Source organism: Convolutriloba macropyga, chromosome 4, assembly GCF_964194025.1.
Source record: "Convolutriloba macropyga chromosome 4, txConMacr16.3, whole genome shotgun sequence".
Taxonomy (NCBI): Eukaryota; Metazoa; Xenacoelomorpha; order Acoela; family Convolutidae; genus Convolutriloba; species Convolutriloba macropyga.
In genome coordinates this window covers 36214603-36231069 of record NC_134471.1, presented here as the reverse complement: position 1 = coordinate 36231069, position 16467 = coordinate 36214603, and the positions used below count along the sequence as shown (strand labels likewise).

The window sequence follows — 16467 nt, the reverse complement described above, 5'->3', positions numbered from 1 at the left end:
GAATTTTAAAAATAGGTCTTTTTCGTCGGGTCAAGGAGTTGTCCAAATCAAACCAAACTCGGTATGGAGTATCCCCTGTGTACCTAGAGCGTAAAATAAAAAGAATTTTTGCTATAGCTTGCCTAGGAAAAAAGTTAGTTTTTCATACGGAAATTTGCGAATTTCGCAAATAAAGAATTTTAAAAATAGGTCTTTTTCGTCGGGTCAAGGAGTTGTCCAAATCAAACCAAACTCGGTATGGAGTATCCCCTGTGTACCTAGAGCGTAAAATGAAAAGAATTTTTGCTATAGCTTGCCTGGGAAAAAAGTTAGTTTTTCATACGGAAATTTGCGAATTTCGCAAATAACGAATTTTAAAAATAGGTCTTTTTCGTCGGGTCAAGGAGTTGTCCAAATCGAACCAAACTCGGTATGGAGTATCCCCTGTGTACCTAGATGGTAAAATAAAAAGAATTTTTGCTATAGCTTGCCTAGGAAAAAAGTTAGTTTTTCATACGGAAATTTGCGAATTTCGCAAATAAAGAATTTTAAAAATAGGTCTTTTTCGTCGGGTCAAGGAGTTGTCCAAATCGAACCAAACTCGGTATGGAGTATCCTCTGTGTACCTAGAGTCTAAAACAAAAAGAATTTTTGGTATAGCTTGCCTAGGAAAAAAGTTAGTTTTTCATACGGAAATTTCGACTTATTCGCTTATTATTCGCTTATTCTATTTTCAAAAATATAGAAATTTTATCGGGTCAAGGAGTTGTTCAAACCTAACGAAACTCGGTGTGGAGTATCCCATGTGTACCTAGAGCGTAAAACAAAAAGAATTTTTGCTATAGCTTGCCTATTAAAAAAGTTAGTTTTTCATACGGAAATTTGCGAATTTCGCAAATAAAGAATTTTAAAAATAGGTCTTTTTCGTCGGGTCAAGGAGTTGTCCAAATCGAACCAAACTCGGTATGGAGTATCCTCTGTGTACCTAGAGTCTAAAACAAAAAGAATTTTTGGTATAGCTTGCCTAGGAAAAAAGTTAGTTTTTCATACGGAAATTTCGACTTATTCGCTTATTATTCGCTTATTCTATTTTCAAAAATATAGAAATTTTATCGGGTCAAGGAGTTGTCCAAACCTAACCAAACTCGGTGTGGAGTGTCCCATGTGTACCTAGAGCGTAAAACAAAAAGAATTTTTGCTATAGCTTGCCTAGGAAAAAAGTTAGTTTTTCATACGGAAATTTGCGAATTTCGCAAATAACGAGTTTTAAAAATAGGTCTTTTTCGTCGGGTCAAGGAGTTGTCCAAATCGAACCAAACTTGGAATGGAGTATCCCCTGTGTACTTAGAGCGTAAAACAAAAAGAATTTTTGCTATAGCTTGCCTAGGAAAAAAGTTAGTTTTTCATACGGAAATTTGCGAATTTCGCAAATAACGAATTTTAAAAATAGGTCTTTTTCGTCGGGTCAAGGAGTTGTCCAAATCAAACCAAACTCGGTATGGAGTATCCTCTGTGTACCTAGAGTCTAAAACAAAAAGAATTTTTGCTATAGCTTGCCTAGGAAAAAAGTTAGTTTTTCATACGGAAATATCGAATAAATCGCTTATTATTCGCTTATTCTATTTTCAAAAATATAGAAATTTCATCGGGTCAAGGAGTTGTTCAAATCTAACCAAACTTGGTATGGAGTATCCCCAGTATATGTAGAGTGAGTGACAAAAAGAATTTTTGCTATAGCTTGCCTAGGAAAAAAGTTAGTTTTTCATACGGAAATATTGAATAATTCGCTTATTATTCGCTTATTCTATTTTCAAAAATATAGAAGTTTTATCGGGTCAAGGAGTTGTCCAAATCTAACCAAACTCGGTGTGGAGTATCCCATGTGTACCTAGAGCGTAAAACAAAAAGAATTTTTGCTATAGCTTGCCTAGGAAAAAAGTTAGTTTTTCATACGGAAATTTGCGAATTTCGCAAATAACGAATTTTAAAAATAGGTCTTTTTCGTCGGGTCAAGGAGTTGTCCAAATCGAACCAAACTCGGTATGGAGTATCCCCTGTGTACCTAGAGTCTAAAACAAAAAGAATTTTTGCTATAGCTTGCCTAGGAAAAAAGTTAGTTTTTCATACGGAAATATCGAATAATTCGCTTATTATTCTCTTATTCTATTTTCAAAAATATAGAAATTTTATCGGGTCAAGGAGTTGTCCAAATCTAACCAAACTCGGTGTGGAGTATCCCATGTGTACCTAGAGCGTAAAACAAAAAGAATTTTTGCTATAGCTTGCCCAGGAAAAAAGTTAGTTTTTCATACGGAAATTTGCGAATTTCGCAAATAACGAATTTTAAAAATAGGTCTTTTTCGTCGGGTCAAGGAGTTGTCCAAATCGAACCAAACTCGGTATGGAGTATCTCCTGTGTACCTAGAGTCTAAAACAAAAAGAATTTTTGGTATAGCTTGTCTAGAAAAAAAGTCCGTTTTTCAATCGGAAATTGCGACTCATTCGCTTGCTATACGCTTATTCTGTTTTCAAAAATATAGAAATTTTATCGGGTCAAGGAGTTGTCCAAATCGAACCAAACTCGGTATGAAGTATCCCCTGTGTACCTAGAGTCTAAAACAAAAAGAATTTTTGCTATAGCTTGCCTAGGAAAAAAGTTAGTTTTTCATACGGAAATTTGCGAATTTCGCAAATAACGAATTTTAAAAATAGGTCTTTTTCGTCGGGTCAAGGAGTTGTCCAAATCGAACCAAACTCGGTATGGAGTATCCCCTGTGTACCTAGAGTCTAAAACAAAACGAATTTTTGGTATAGCTTGTCTAGAAAAAAAGTCCGTTTTTCAATCGGAAATTGCGACTCATTCGCTTGCTATACGCTTATTCTGTTTTCAAAAATATAGAAATTTTATCGGGTCAAGGAGTTGTCCAAATCGAACCAAACTCGGTATGGAGTATCCCCTGTGTACCTAGAGTCTAAAACAAAAAGAATTTTTGGTATAGCTTGTCTAGGAAAAAAGTTAGTTTTTCATACGGAAATATCGAATAATTCGCTTATTATTCTCTTATTCTATTTTCAAAAATATAGAAATTTTATCGGGTCAAGGAGTTGTCCAAATCTAACCAAACTCGGTGTGGAGTATCCCATGTGTACCTAGAGCGTAAAACAAAAAGAATTTTTGCTATAGCTTGCCTAGGAAAAAAGTTAGTTTTTCATACGGAAATTTGCGAATTTCGCAAATAACGAATTTTAAAAATAGGTCTTTTTCGTCGGGTCAAGGAGTTGTCCAAATCGAACCAAACTCGGTATGGAGTATCCCCTGTGTACCTAGAGTCTAAAACAAAAAGAATTTTTGCTATAGCTTGCCTAGGAAAAAAGTTAGTTTTTCATACGGAAATATCGAATAATTCGCTTATTATTCTCTTATTCTATTTTCAAAAATATAGAAATTTTATCGGGTCAAGGAGTTGTCCAAATCTAACCAAACTCGGTGTGGAGTATCCCATGTGTACCTAGAGCGTAAAACAAAAAGAGTTTTTGCTATAGCTTGCCCAGGAAAAAAGTTAGTTTTTCATACGGAAATTTGCGAATTTCGCAAATAACGAATTTTAAAAATAGGTCTTTTTCGTCGGGTCAAGGAGTTGTCCAAATCGAACCAAACTCGGTATGGAGTATCTCCTGTGTACCTAGAGTCTAAAACAAAAAGAATTTTTGGTATAGCTTGTCTAGAAAAAAAGTCCGTTTTTCAATCGGAAATTGCGACTCATTCGCTTGCTATACGCTTATTCTGTTTTCAAAAATATAGAAATTTTATCGGGTCAAGGAGTTGTCCAAATCGAACCAAACTCGGTATGAAGTATCCCCTGTGTACCTAGAGTCTAAAACAAAAAGAATTTTTGCTATAGCTTGCCTAGGAAAAAAGTTAGTTTTTCATACGGAAATTTGCGAATTTCGCAAATAACGAATTTTAAAAATAGGTCTTTTTCGTCGGGTCAAGGAGTTGTCCAAATCGAACCAAACTCGGTATGGAGTATCCCCTGTGTACCTAGAGTCTAAAACAAAAAGAATTTTTGGTATAGCTTGTCTAGAAAAAAAGTCCGTTTTTCAATCGGAAATTGCGACTCATTCGCTTGCTATACGCTTATTCTGTTTTCAAAAATATAGAAATTTTATCGGGTCAAGGAGTTGTCCAAATCGAACCAAACTCGGTATGGAGTATCCCCTGTGTACCTAGAGTCTAAAACAAAAAGAATTTTTGGTATAGCTTGTCTAGGAAAAAAGTTCGTATTTCAATCGGAAATTTCGACTTATTCGCTTATTCTATTCTCAAAAATAGAGAAATTTTATCGGATCAAGGACTTTTTCAAAGTGAACCAAATTGATATCCCAGACTACCAGTAACATTTAGGTTGTAATGAAAAAGAATGGTCCGCCTAACGTTCCTAGAAAAAAAGTTTGTATCTCAATCGGAAATCTCGACTTATTCGCTTATTCTATTTTCAAAAATAGAGAAATTTTATCGGATCAAGGACTTTCGACGAGAAATAAGTTGATATTTGAGTTTTCATTGGTGTTTCCCATGTTAAAAATACATATAGAGGCGATTGTTTTTAGTATGAAAGAAAGTTTGCTTCTTTTTCATGATATCATATATATAAGAGTTTGGTCAACTTTTTCTTCCAAAATATAGGTTCTTTTTTTCAAAATATCTCTTTGAGTAAATTTTTTTGGACTTCTGACGATCAGGATTAATTAGTTATCACTATTAGACGTCTCCAATAGTAAAAAGAACCAGAGTTTTGGTGTATCTGCATTGTGAATCGCTTGTTGCGCTTAATCCGTACCATCGGTAAACATGGGACCACCCATCCCCGGGTATCAGGGGACGCCACCAAGTGTGAACTGGGACCACCACCACGGGTCAATGTGGGACCACTCAGCCCCGGGTATCAGGGGTACTAAGCTATAGGGGTTAATTTATGCTGTAATTTTTTAAGATGTTCTCTGCTGTAAATAGGTGATTTGTGTAATGTCTTCGCAAAAGTTACCTTTCTGGTACGGTTCACGTTTCTAGTTGTCAAACTGGGATGACTAGTGACTTTAGTCACCAGTATAGGTCTGATAGACCCAATATATGTTGCTTGTTGTATTGGTCCCATAACTTTTGCTTGTTGTGGTTATATATTTAATACTATTATTTCTTAAGGTGAGGGCCTCGGGGCCCCATGAGGTGCACACCCCCTCATGCCCCGTTGAGACGCCGTTTAGTCGGTTCCCCCCCGCTGGTTTTTGTGCACCTCATGCTGGGGATAAGCGCTGCGATCAATGACAAATTTCCAGTAGAATCGGAAAATAGCAGTTGATAAATTGATGTGTTTATAGCAAAACGTTCCGCCATAGGTCATTTTGTTGGTATGTTGTCTTTAGTCAGTAGATTGTTCTTGTGTGTGATCATGACTTTCATGTATGTTTAGAGCGGCTAAAATATGGTTGAACGGCCGTTTGCTTTTGAGCGTATAGTGTGCAACTAGGTGACAAAGGGTGCTGTCTGATTTTTTTGAGTGGACTTCATGCATGATTTTTATCATGCATGATTTCCATGCATTCAAGTCTGGTGGTGTTCTCTGTCACCTAGTAGCTACACTTGCGGGCAGAAGCAAACTGCCGGGATACTCGAAAGTGCCTACCTAACTGCGCGGATTTTCGCAGAGCTCGCACAATTTGCGAGCCTTAAGATAAGTCTAAAAATGAACAATAAATATACGCAATTTTAATTTCAGATTTGCTTGTTTGAAAGTTTGAAATATGAGTTCCCGTCAACTCCCGTCTCCAGATTCGAGAAATTTTATCGGATCAAGGACTTTTTCAAAGTGAACCAAATTGATATCCCAGACTACCAGTAACATTTAGGTTGTAATGAAAAAGAATGGTCCGCCTAACGTTCCTAGAAAAAAAGTTTGTATCTCAATCGGAAATCTCGACTTATTCGCTTATTCTATTTTCAAAAATAGAGAATTTTATCGGATCAAGGACTTTCGACGAGAAATAAGTTGATATTTGAGTTTTCATTGGTGTTTCCCATGTTAAAAATACATATAGAGGCGATTGTTTTTAGTATGAAAGAAAGTTTGCTTCTTTTTCATGATATCATATATATAAGAGTTTGGTCAACTTTTTCTTCCAAAATATAGGTTCTTTTTTTCAAAATATCTCTTTGAGTAAATTTTTTTGGACTTCTGACGATCAGGATTAATTAGTTATCACTATTAGACGTCTCCAATAGTAAAAAGAACCAGAGTTTTGGTGTGTCTGCATTGTGAATCGCTTGTTGCGCTTAATCCGTACCATCGGTAAACATGGGACCACCCATCCCCGGGTATCAGGGGACGCCACCAAGTGTGAACTGGGACCACCACCACGGGTCAATGTGGGACCACTCAGCCCCGGGTATCAGGGGTACTAAGCTATAGGGGTTAATTTATGCTGTAATTTTTTAAGATGTTCTGTGCTGTAAATAGGTGATTTGTGTAATGTCTTCGCAAAAGTTACGTTTCTGGTACGGTTCACGTTTCTAGTTGTCAAACTGGGATGACTAGTGACCTTAGTCACCAGTATAGGTCTGATAGACCCAATATATGTTGCTTGTTGTATTGGTCCCATAACTTTTGCTTGTTGTGGTTATATATTTAATACTATTATTTCTTAAGGTGAGGGCCTCGGGGCCCCATGAGGTGCACACCCCCTCCTGCCCCGTTGAGACGCCGTTTAGTCGGTTCCCCCCCCGCTGGTTTTTGTGCACCTCATGCTGGGGATAAGCGCTGCGATCAATGACAAATTTCCAATAGAATCGGAAAATAGCAGTTGATAAATTGATGTGTTTATAGCAAAACGTTCCGCCATAGGTCATTTTGTTGGTATGTTGTCTTTAGTCAGTAGATTGTTCTTGTGTGTGATCATGACTTTCATGTATGTTTAGAGCGGCTAAAATATGGTTGAACGGCCGTTTGCTTTTGAGCGTATAGTGTGCAACTAGGTGACAAAGGGTGCTGTCTGATTTTTTTGAGTGGACTTCATGCATGATTTTTATCATGCATGATTTCCATGCATTCAAGTCTGGTGGTGTTCTCTGTCACCTAGTAGCTACACTTGCGGGCAAAAGCAAACTGCCGGGATACTCGAAAGTGCCTACCCAACTGCGCGGATTTTCGCAGAGCTCGCACAATTTGCGAGCCTTAAGATAAGTCTAAAAATGAACAATATATATACGCAATTTTAATTTCAGATTTGCTTGTTTGAAAGTTTGAAATATGAGTTCCCGTCAACTCCCGTCTCCAGATTTACAAGCCAGAAGTCAAGAGGTAAATCTGCGTTTTCTGCTAAGCGTGTTACCTATAAGTTTCATTTTTGTCTTTTATTTTTAGTCTTTTATTGTGCGCAACGGTTGTACGCACATTCTGAAAACAATTTTTTCAATAAATTCCGGCTGTGCAATTTCATTAGTGAAAAGCTTGTGCGCAACGGTGGTACGCACAAGCATATTTCACTCAATAGCACTCAATAGTTGTTTTTCGTTTAGAAGAAACCGGTGAAAGTTCTGGTAATTGGAGATAGTAACCTTGTGAGGCTGGAAAGTGACATCCAATGTGACGAGTTTATACAACAATATGATGTTACCATTGACGCCAAGCCAGGCTTTCGGGCCGCTTTTCTTGACGGAGAGTGGTCCGCTAAAACCAGAAGAGGGGGTTACACCCATGTTATTGTTGTCTGCGGAAATAACGATCTAAGTGTGCATCCCAGACGAAAATTCGAGAGGTCAACTCCAGTCGAAACAGCCTTAAACCTCGTGGCCTTCCATCATGTCCTCAGAGACAATGGAATCAAATGTTTTGTAGTAGGCATGTTGCAGCGCGGTGACTTGATGCAAGAGAAACACTTGGTGCTTGAGACCAATGAAATTTTGAAGAGTTATCTAATGAGTAACAAGGATTCGAGTTATATCGGCCCGAGGCATATTCAGTCGAAACATTTCAGACAAAACGATCTTGCACACCTAACCGAAGAGGGTAAATTCCTGATGAGAGCGATGCTATTGAAGGTTCTAAACAGCCGGCTATGAGTAAGTTGATGACTTGAGTCACTTGTGAATTGAATTGTTTAATGCTTGCGTTGTATATTTTTGCATTATTTTCATTTGAGCAGTTGACCATTCATTGTTCCTGCTAATCTTTTCTGAAACCAAAAGGAAACAGAAATAATTTCTGATAGGTTCCCTAAGAGAAGGATTTTTTGATCTGGTTGATCTACGGAAGAAAGTACTTAGGTGGTTGTCAGATTTCGAGCTCAAAAATTAGATTTAGGCAATTTAACGAAAAGTGTTTTCCAATTTAGTCTTGGACTTATTCTATTGAACTGAGGTTTGGCGGAGGAGTGTATCCCTCCTAATAGGTTCTGCAGGAGAAGGAATTTTTGATTTGGTTGTTCTACGAAAAAAGTACTTAGGTGGTTGTCAGATTTCGAGCTCAAAAATTAAATTTAGGCAATTTAACGAAAAGTGTTTGCCAATCTAGTCTTGGACTTATTCTACTGAACTGAGGTCTGGCGAAGGAGTGTATCCCTCCTAATAGGTTCTAAAGGAGAAGGAATTTTTGATCTGGTTGTTCTACGAAAAAAGTACTTAGGTGGTTGTCAGATTTCGAGCTCAAAAATCAAATTTAGGCATTTTAACGAAAAGTGGTTTCCAATCTAGTCTTGGACTTATTCTATTGAACTGAGGTCTGGCGGAGAAGTGTATCCCTCCTAATAGGTTCTGCAGGAGAAGGAATTTTTGATTTGGTTGTTCTACGAAAAAAGTACTTAGGTGGTTGTCAGATTTCGAGCTCAAAAATTAAATTTAGGCATTTTAACCAAAAGTGTTTTCCAATCTAGTCTTGGACTTATTCAACTGAACTGAGGTCTGGCGGAGGAGTGTATCCCTCCTAATAGGTTCTACAGGAGAAGGAATTTTTGATCTGGTTGTTCTACGAAAAAAGTACTTAGGTGGTTGTCAGATTTCGAGCTCAAAAATTAAATTTAGGCATTTTAACGAAAAGTGGTTTCCAATCTAGTCTTGGACTTATTCCATTGAACTGAGGTCTGGCGGAGAAGTGTATCCCTCCTAATAGGTTCTGCAGGAGAAGGAATTTTTGATTTGGTTGCTCTACGAAAAAAGTACTTAGGTGGTTGTCAGATTTCGAGCTCAAAAATTAAATTTAGGCAATTTAACGAAAAGTGGTTTCCAATCTAGTCTTGGACTTATTCTACTGAACTGAGGTCTGGCGGAGGAGTGTATACCTCCTAATAGGTTCTGCAGGAGAAGGAAATTTTGATCTGGTTGTTCTACGAAAAAAGTACTTAGGTGGTTGTCAGATTTCGAGCTCAAAAATTAAATTTAGGCATTTTAACGAAAAGTGTTTTCCAATCTAGTCTTGGACTTATTCTACTGAACTGAGGTCTGGCGGAGGAGTGTATCCCTCCTAATAGGTTCTACAGGAGAAGGAATTTTTGATCTGGTTGTTCTACGAAAAAAGTACTTAGGTGGTTGTCAGATTTCGAGCTCAATTCTTAAATGCAAGAGTAAAGAATATTATTTTAACTGCGTTCTGTTACCAGTTATAAATTAAGCTTCGTCTTTATATAGACCAGATTTTTTCCTGCTTTGATTTACGCTTCGTTATGATACATTTTACTTATCTAATAAGATATCGGCTCTCTTGTTCAATTGAATCAAAGATGTTAAAATCTTGTTTTTTCGATAAGCATGAGTATGCTTCATAGGTCCGTTAAAACAGTTCACGTAAGAAAAAAATGAACATAGTTTTCATATTGTTACGTAAAATTGCCTACACCGTGTTTCAACTTAAAATGTTTTTCTGTTTGTTTTCAGCCCTCGTTAGTTTTAGATTTAAAATGATCTCCGCTTTGTGTGCATTTGATTCTACAGAAGACGAGTTTGACGAATCATTGGTTTCTTTTCTGACTGACCGTCTTGTGAGATTAGAAAAATACATGATACAGAGCAGCAAGGAGCTTGTGTTTCTGTACAATTCTTTGGGTGCACTCGAGATGAAATTGGAAGAACAAGTAAGCTCCTTAAAACATCTACTATTACGTTTGTAGTGTTGCTGAAGCAGTTTGGCCATATTTGTTAAAAAGTGTAAAACCTAATGTAATGGTGGGTGCTTCACTGATTTGTATTTGCCGCGAAACGTGATGTGAACCTGAATAGGATCTCTGAAGTTTGTCTTTAAAAAAATAAATAATTTTTTCCAATAAATATTTTAGATCTGCCGAAGTGCCCCTGAGAAAACAAAGAAGGGTACTCTATTGTTCAACGGCAGAGATCTATTGGCTTACAAAGGAAATGTATGCAACTATCGATCAGTTGGGAGATTTTTGGCTCGTAATATTCTAACTCGATACGAAAGAGAGAAAGGATGCTGGTTCCCATCTAAAACGCAGCCAGCAGAGGCTGGCCGTGAGAGGGTTCACTATGCCGCTGAACAAGTGTTTCAAGGTTCGTGTAGTAATTCTCTTGTTGAGCCAGTCTTGGAGCGCAACGGAGGTACGCTTATGGCTCATCTTTTAACAACTTAAAATGTGCGGAAACGGTTTTTTTCTGTTTTGAAATGTTTGCAGCCACTGCATTTTACTTTAAGAAAAACACGCTTCGCTGTCTTCGCTTCAATTGGTTTCTTGAAATTGAGCTAAACATATGAACTCGTTCTTCGGCCATAAGTATTTGCTAGCCTGTTTGATTCTATTGATTATGCATTGAAAAAAAATGCTGCTCAATTAAAACTGCGGTCTGCTTTTAGAAGCTGTAACCAAGCTGTGTGGAACAAGCCGATATGCATTCAGAAGAGCAAAAGATGGAGCAAACCACCTTGGACTCTATGAGCGCGCCTGCTCAAGTCACGATTAAGAACTGTCAAGAACTGTCAATTCGACTATTATTTGCTCAAAAGTTTTCAAACGTCTAAGCAATCGCTGAGTTGTATATTGTTTAGCACCACTAAGAAGATGAACCATTGCTGTGCTGCCTAATTTTTTTCAATCTTTGCCTTTTTTCAGAGGTTCAATGTATCAAACGCAGGTGAAGTTTTTCAAAAACAAAACTGTGAAGTGGCAAACTCTAGCTAAAGTTGATCGTGAGCTTGTAAGCCACTTCATCAATACTAACGAAATCGAGGCGCATAAACTGGAGTGTGAACTGGTTGATATTGAGTATCGATATGAGAAGGATCTCCGCGCCTTCTTGTTTGGTGAGTATCAAACTTCTTTGGAGACGGTTTGTTTCAAACCGGTTGTGTACCTGTCAAGCAATCAATTTGACAGTCTCGGCGTTTTTGCTAGGCAAACTATTTAAGCTGGTACATGTATAGCAGGACTTGTTGGGTTTTTAAGCGAGTTTGATACAGATGTGATCGAAAATTTCAATGACTTTTCGCTCATTCAAAGTGACCGGTTAAAAGTTCTTTGGCTAATGTTAGGGCCAATATCGTTTGTTAACTCATCATGTGTGCCAAATGTAAAGTACGTTCGCCTTGATAAAATAATGACTTGTGTTGTTTTAAAAGACATTCAAGAAGGTGAGGAAATTTTGGTTCTGTATGGCCGACACTATTTTGGTGATTACAAAAGCGAGTGTGGCTGTCCTCATAGCACTAAGCATGGTAATCCTTTTCCTGAAACTCCTCTACCAAGTACGAGGAAACGAAAAACTTCTGCTACGGCAGAAAGTTTTCCCGATCCTCAACCAGAAATACTTAGGCATGTAAATCTTACACCGAATGAAGTGGCGTCTCGCTATGGAAGGCGTGGTCTGGTCACTGATTTTAATGAACTGGAAAATACAAACAGTTCCTTTTCAGAACTTAATTACAGTGAACTTTACAGTTTTGCGGAAACTATTGACGATGAGGTGTTTTCACCTGTAGAAGGTGACAATCCATGCAATGAAGCTTTTGTTCAACATGAAAGTCTGATTGATGAAATTTTGAACTCTAGCGGAGGATTTGTGAATATAGAACCGCCATTGATTGCATCAACTCCCATGCATTTGGTCAATTTTGAAAATGATTTTGAAATTGTGCAGCCTAACTATGAAATTGAGCCCAAAGATGCTAACATATATTTAGAGTCAGTTGAGTTATTTGCCGGTTCGGATTTATCGTACGAATGTTTTCATGCGAACTTTGATGCGATCGCCCGCAAACACAAATTTTCAGAAGCGGCAAAAAAAGAAGTTTTAAGATTAATTGGTTTTGCTCTTCCGTCACCCAATAACCTTTTTGCTAGGAAACCAATACTGTATCTTCCCAATATTATCAAAACTGAGTTTGAGGACGAAAAAATTTTTAGCATTGATCTAATTGGTCAGTTTGAAAAAATTTTTGAAAGAACCTCTGAGTACATTCTAGAGTCGTGGGAATCTAGTTGCCCTTGGGCTAGTGCATTAGATTGCTTCATAAATGGTGAGGTGCAGCTTGTTCTGAATTTCGATGGAGCGTCCATTTTTTCAACTAGAACCATAGCTATCTGGCCTATGTGGGTTCAGATATACAACCTGCCGCCCATTTTACGCGGAGCGTTCGAAAACATGTCTCTCATGACATTGTGGTATGGTCTCTCAAAACCTGACATGAGGAAATTTTTAAGGAGTTATTTGCCGGTTCGGATTTATCGTACGAATGTTTTCATGCGAACTTTGATGCGATCGCCCGCAAACACAAATTTTCAGAAGCGGCAAAAAAAGAAGTTTTAAGATTAATTGGTTTTGCTCTTCCGTCACCCAATAACGTTTTTGCTAGGAAACCAATACTGTATCTTCCCAATATTATCAAAACTGAGTTTGAGGACGAAAAAATTTTTAGCATTGATCTAATTGGTCAGTTTGAAAAAATTTTTGAAAGAACCTCTGAGTACATTCTAGAGTCGTGGGAATCTAGTTGCCCTTGGGCTAGTGCATTAGATTGCTTCATAAATGGTGAGGTGCAGCTTGTTCTGAATTTCGATGGAGCGTCCATTTTTTCAACTAGAACCATAGCTATCTGGCCTATGTGTGTTCAGATATACAACCTGCCGCCCATTTTACGCGGAGCGTTCGAAAACATGTCTCTCATGACATTGTGGTATGGTCTCTCAAAACCTGACATGAGGAAATTTTTAAGGAAAATAACCATCGATCTCGAGTTTTTAACAGCAAAATATTACTCATTTGAAAAATTAGGACGGGTAGTTTTCAAATTGCGTTGTCTCATCTGTGATATGCCTGCTAAGGCATTGTCATTGGCCATGAATCAGTTTAATGGATGTTTCAGCTGCCCTGTTTGCCTCATAAGAGGAATAAGGGACACTAACCGAATGTTATTTCCTGTTAAGGCTTCATTAAAATCTCGTTCAGCAATATCGTTTTTAAACTGTGGCAAGCTTGCTGATAATTGTAAAGAGGTTGTCCTAGGTGTAAAATCAAGCACCCCTCTGAATACTGTGTTTTGCTTTCCTTGGGACGCCCCCTTTGATCCTATGCATCAAGTGTTTTTGGGGACTGCAAAAACTTTGTCTAAAATGCTTTTTGACGCTGTGAAAAAAGTAGAAACATCTGTTTTGAAAGAGCGGATGTTTGAATGTAACATTCCCAGCGAAATAAAACATCGAGTCAGATCCCCAGACGAGGTCAAATATTGGAAAGCAGCGGATTTTAAATTATTTTTTTTCCATATTGCACCTATCTGTGTTACAGAAAATATAATCCAGCCGCGATTCATTAAATGTTTTGAGAAATTCATGCAGCTCTCTTTGGCCATCAGGCTTCTTTCAAATGTTTCAGTAAAGGAAGATGATCTTATTGAAGCGGAAAAATTGATTAATAGTTTTTTTGAAGACTTTGTTGACACTTTTGGTTTGTCGTCACAGTCATTCAATTTTCATTCGATGAGACACTTGGTAGAACAAGTTCGCCGAATTGGGCCTCTCTGGTTGTTTTCCGCGTTTGCATTCGAATCGGCCCATAATCAGTTGTTATCAGCTGTCAGTGGCACAATTAGGAATCCGGAAAAAATGCTCGAAAAATTTCTTCAACATCAGTTTTCACATGTAAGCCTTAAAAGCCATAATATTCTTATTCGGTCTCTCAGAACAACAGTGCCAAAGGAAAATTTTGTGTTGTTTACTAAAGTAACCGAATGTTGCCTTACTAAGTTTCCTTTTCTCGACAAATCGTTGTATCAATCCCGATATAGCGATGGAATTGGTAATATTTTTGCTTCTTTATCCTACGTCAAATTATCGAATAACTTGGCGCAATGCATTGCAAAGCTCTCGTGTGGAAGTTTTGTTAAAATTGAAAGTTTTTATCAGTCAACTAAAATGTATGCAATTGTCAGATTTTACCTCACAATTGAAAAGATGCGCATCACGAAATTGAACTCCCCTTTCTTTTACCGGCTCTCTGATTTAGGCGAACTTCTGGCTATAGATGCCTCTGAGTTAAAACGTAAATGTGTTGTCCGAGATGTTGGTCAACATCTGGTTATCAGTGTAATGGAGGAAGGTTATGAACATAATTGACCATTTCGAATAGCTGCAACTGTGGTACAGCTAGAATCATAGATTCAGGTTTTTGAAATATCTTCTGTAATAATAAATAAAAAATTCATGTTTTTATCTACTAAAAAATCTCGAGGTTCTGCGGTCCCCTTTTGTTTAGGAAGTCGATTTCTACAAAAAAAGGTGTAACAGCAGGAATCTGGTATGGAATTACTTGACTGCACACTCTTGTTCAACTACTCTACACGAAACAAGCTCTACTCTACAACTATACGAAAGTGTACAACCAGTCTCGGTTGCGGAAATCAAAAATGCACTAATTGTTCTTAAGAAGAAACACAAACTATTTAAAACTCTTGATCTCTTTCTTAAGGTTTTTTACGAAGTGCTTGTTTCAAATAATTCTTGTTCGCCAAAACTGCTTGCTGCAACTGTGGTACAGCAAGCTACTATGTCTAATTTTGATTTGTTTATTTAATTTTGTATTCTCTAAAAACATCTGTTAACTTACCTTTCATCAGTCACAAATAGTGAATCTGTTACTTAAAATGTTTGTGAATCCATTAAACGGAAAAAGCTAATTAATTTTGACTGTACGCTTTGTGATTAATACTTTGATTACAAAGGCTACGCTCTCACTCTTTTAAATCAAAATTTGTCTGGCAAAGTTTTGCCCGATGAACTTTATATCTAAATATGTTGAAAATTTTATAATTTGATTTGGCTTTGGCAGGATGTAGCATTAATTTTTGCCTGTATTGCTACTTCAATTTCATTCTTTAGTTTGCTCTTGAATGAATTTTCACTTAACACTCTGGAGCCCAACACTGTTGAGCCTGTTTTCCAACGTGAAAATATCGTTTCCGTTTGGTAGAACAGGGTTTTTTCTTGTAGATCACTGCTTTATTCTTGTAAACGTTGTTGTTTGTTCAAACCTTTGCTGATCGAAATACCAAATAAATAAAAGCAATACGAAATCTTCGTTTTTTGATTTAATATTTGAGAACGTAGCCTTTCAAGTTGAACATTACAACCTTTCTTACACTGATTGCTACCAATGTATCTGTGCCTTAAATTTCAAAATGAACGTGACAGAATCATAATTCAAGTTTTAGTTCTCAGTTTTTACATCGTGTGAGTTCCTTGAGCAAATTAGGTTTTCAAAATATTTGCCAAAGACAATCCTTCAAAATCTTCTCAGTCGTTTTAGCGACTCATGTATCTTCATAGGTTCTTAGCAATGTACAGAAAAACTTGGAGATGCTTACAAGATCTGTTATACCTAACGAGATCAAATTTTTATGTATTAGATTCTATTCATCAGCTCTTCCAAAAGCCTTAATCTTAAAAGAATGTTTTGTGTCTTATAAGATTCTTATAAGATCTCGCAAGATAAGTTTAATCTTATAAGAATAGTGTGTGCCTTATAGGATTCTATTATGATCATACAAGATCTGCTTTAATCTTAGCAGAATAATCTGTGTCTTATAAGATTTGTGTAAGATCTTACAAGATATGATTTTATCTTATAAGAATATTGTGTCTCTTATAAGATTCTATTATGATCATACAAGATCTGCTTCAATCTTAGCAGAATAATGTGTGTCTCATAAGATTCTTGTAAGGACTTACAAGATTTGTTTTAATCTTGTAAGAATAATGTGTGTCTTATAAGAGTCTTTTAAGGACTTACAAGATATGTTTTAATCTTGTAAGAATAATGTGAGTCTTATAAGATCCTTATAAGATCTTTCCAGTTGTTGCTACTCTTAGGAACTCTTATAAGATTAAAACATATCTTATAAGAATCTTGTAAGATCTTACGAATTTTCACAACTCTTATAAGATCTTATAAGTTCTGAGTAAATCTTGTAAGTCTCTTATACAATCTTACAAGATTAA

The 16467-nt window shown here is 36.9% G+C and overlaps 1 protein-coding gene across 1 annotated transcript in view; it reads right to left on the bottom strand.

Moving 5' to 3' along the window:
* LOC142337646 (uncharacterized) overlaps window positions 1–16467 on the bottom strand; it is a 66337-nt gene that overhangs the window by 11431 nt on the left and 38439 nt on the right. The window lies entirely within an intron of this gene.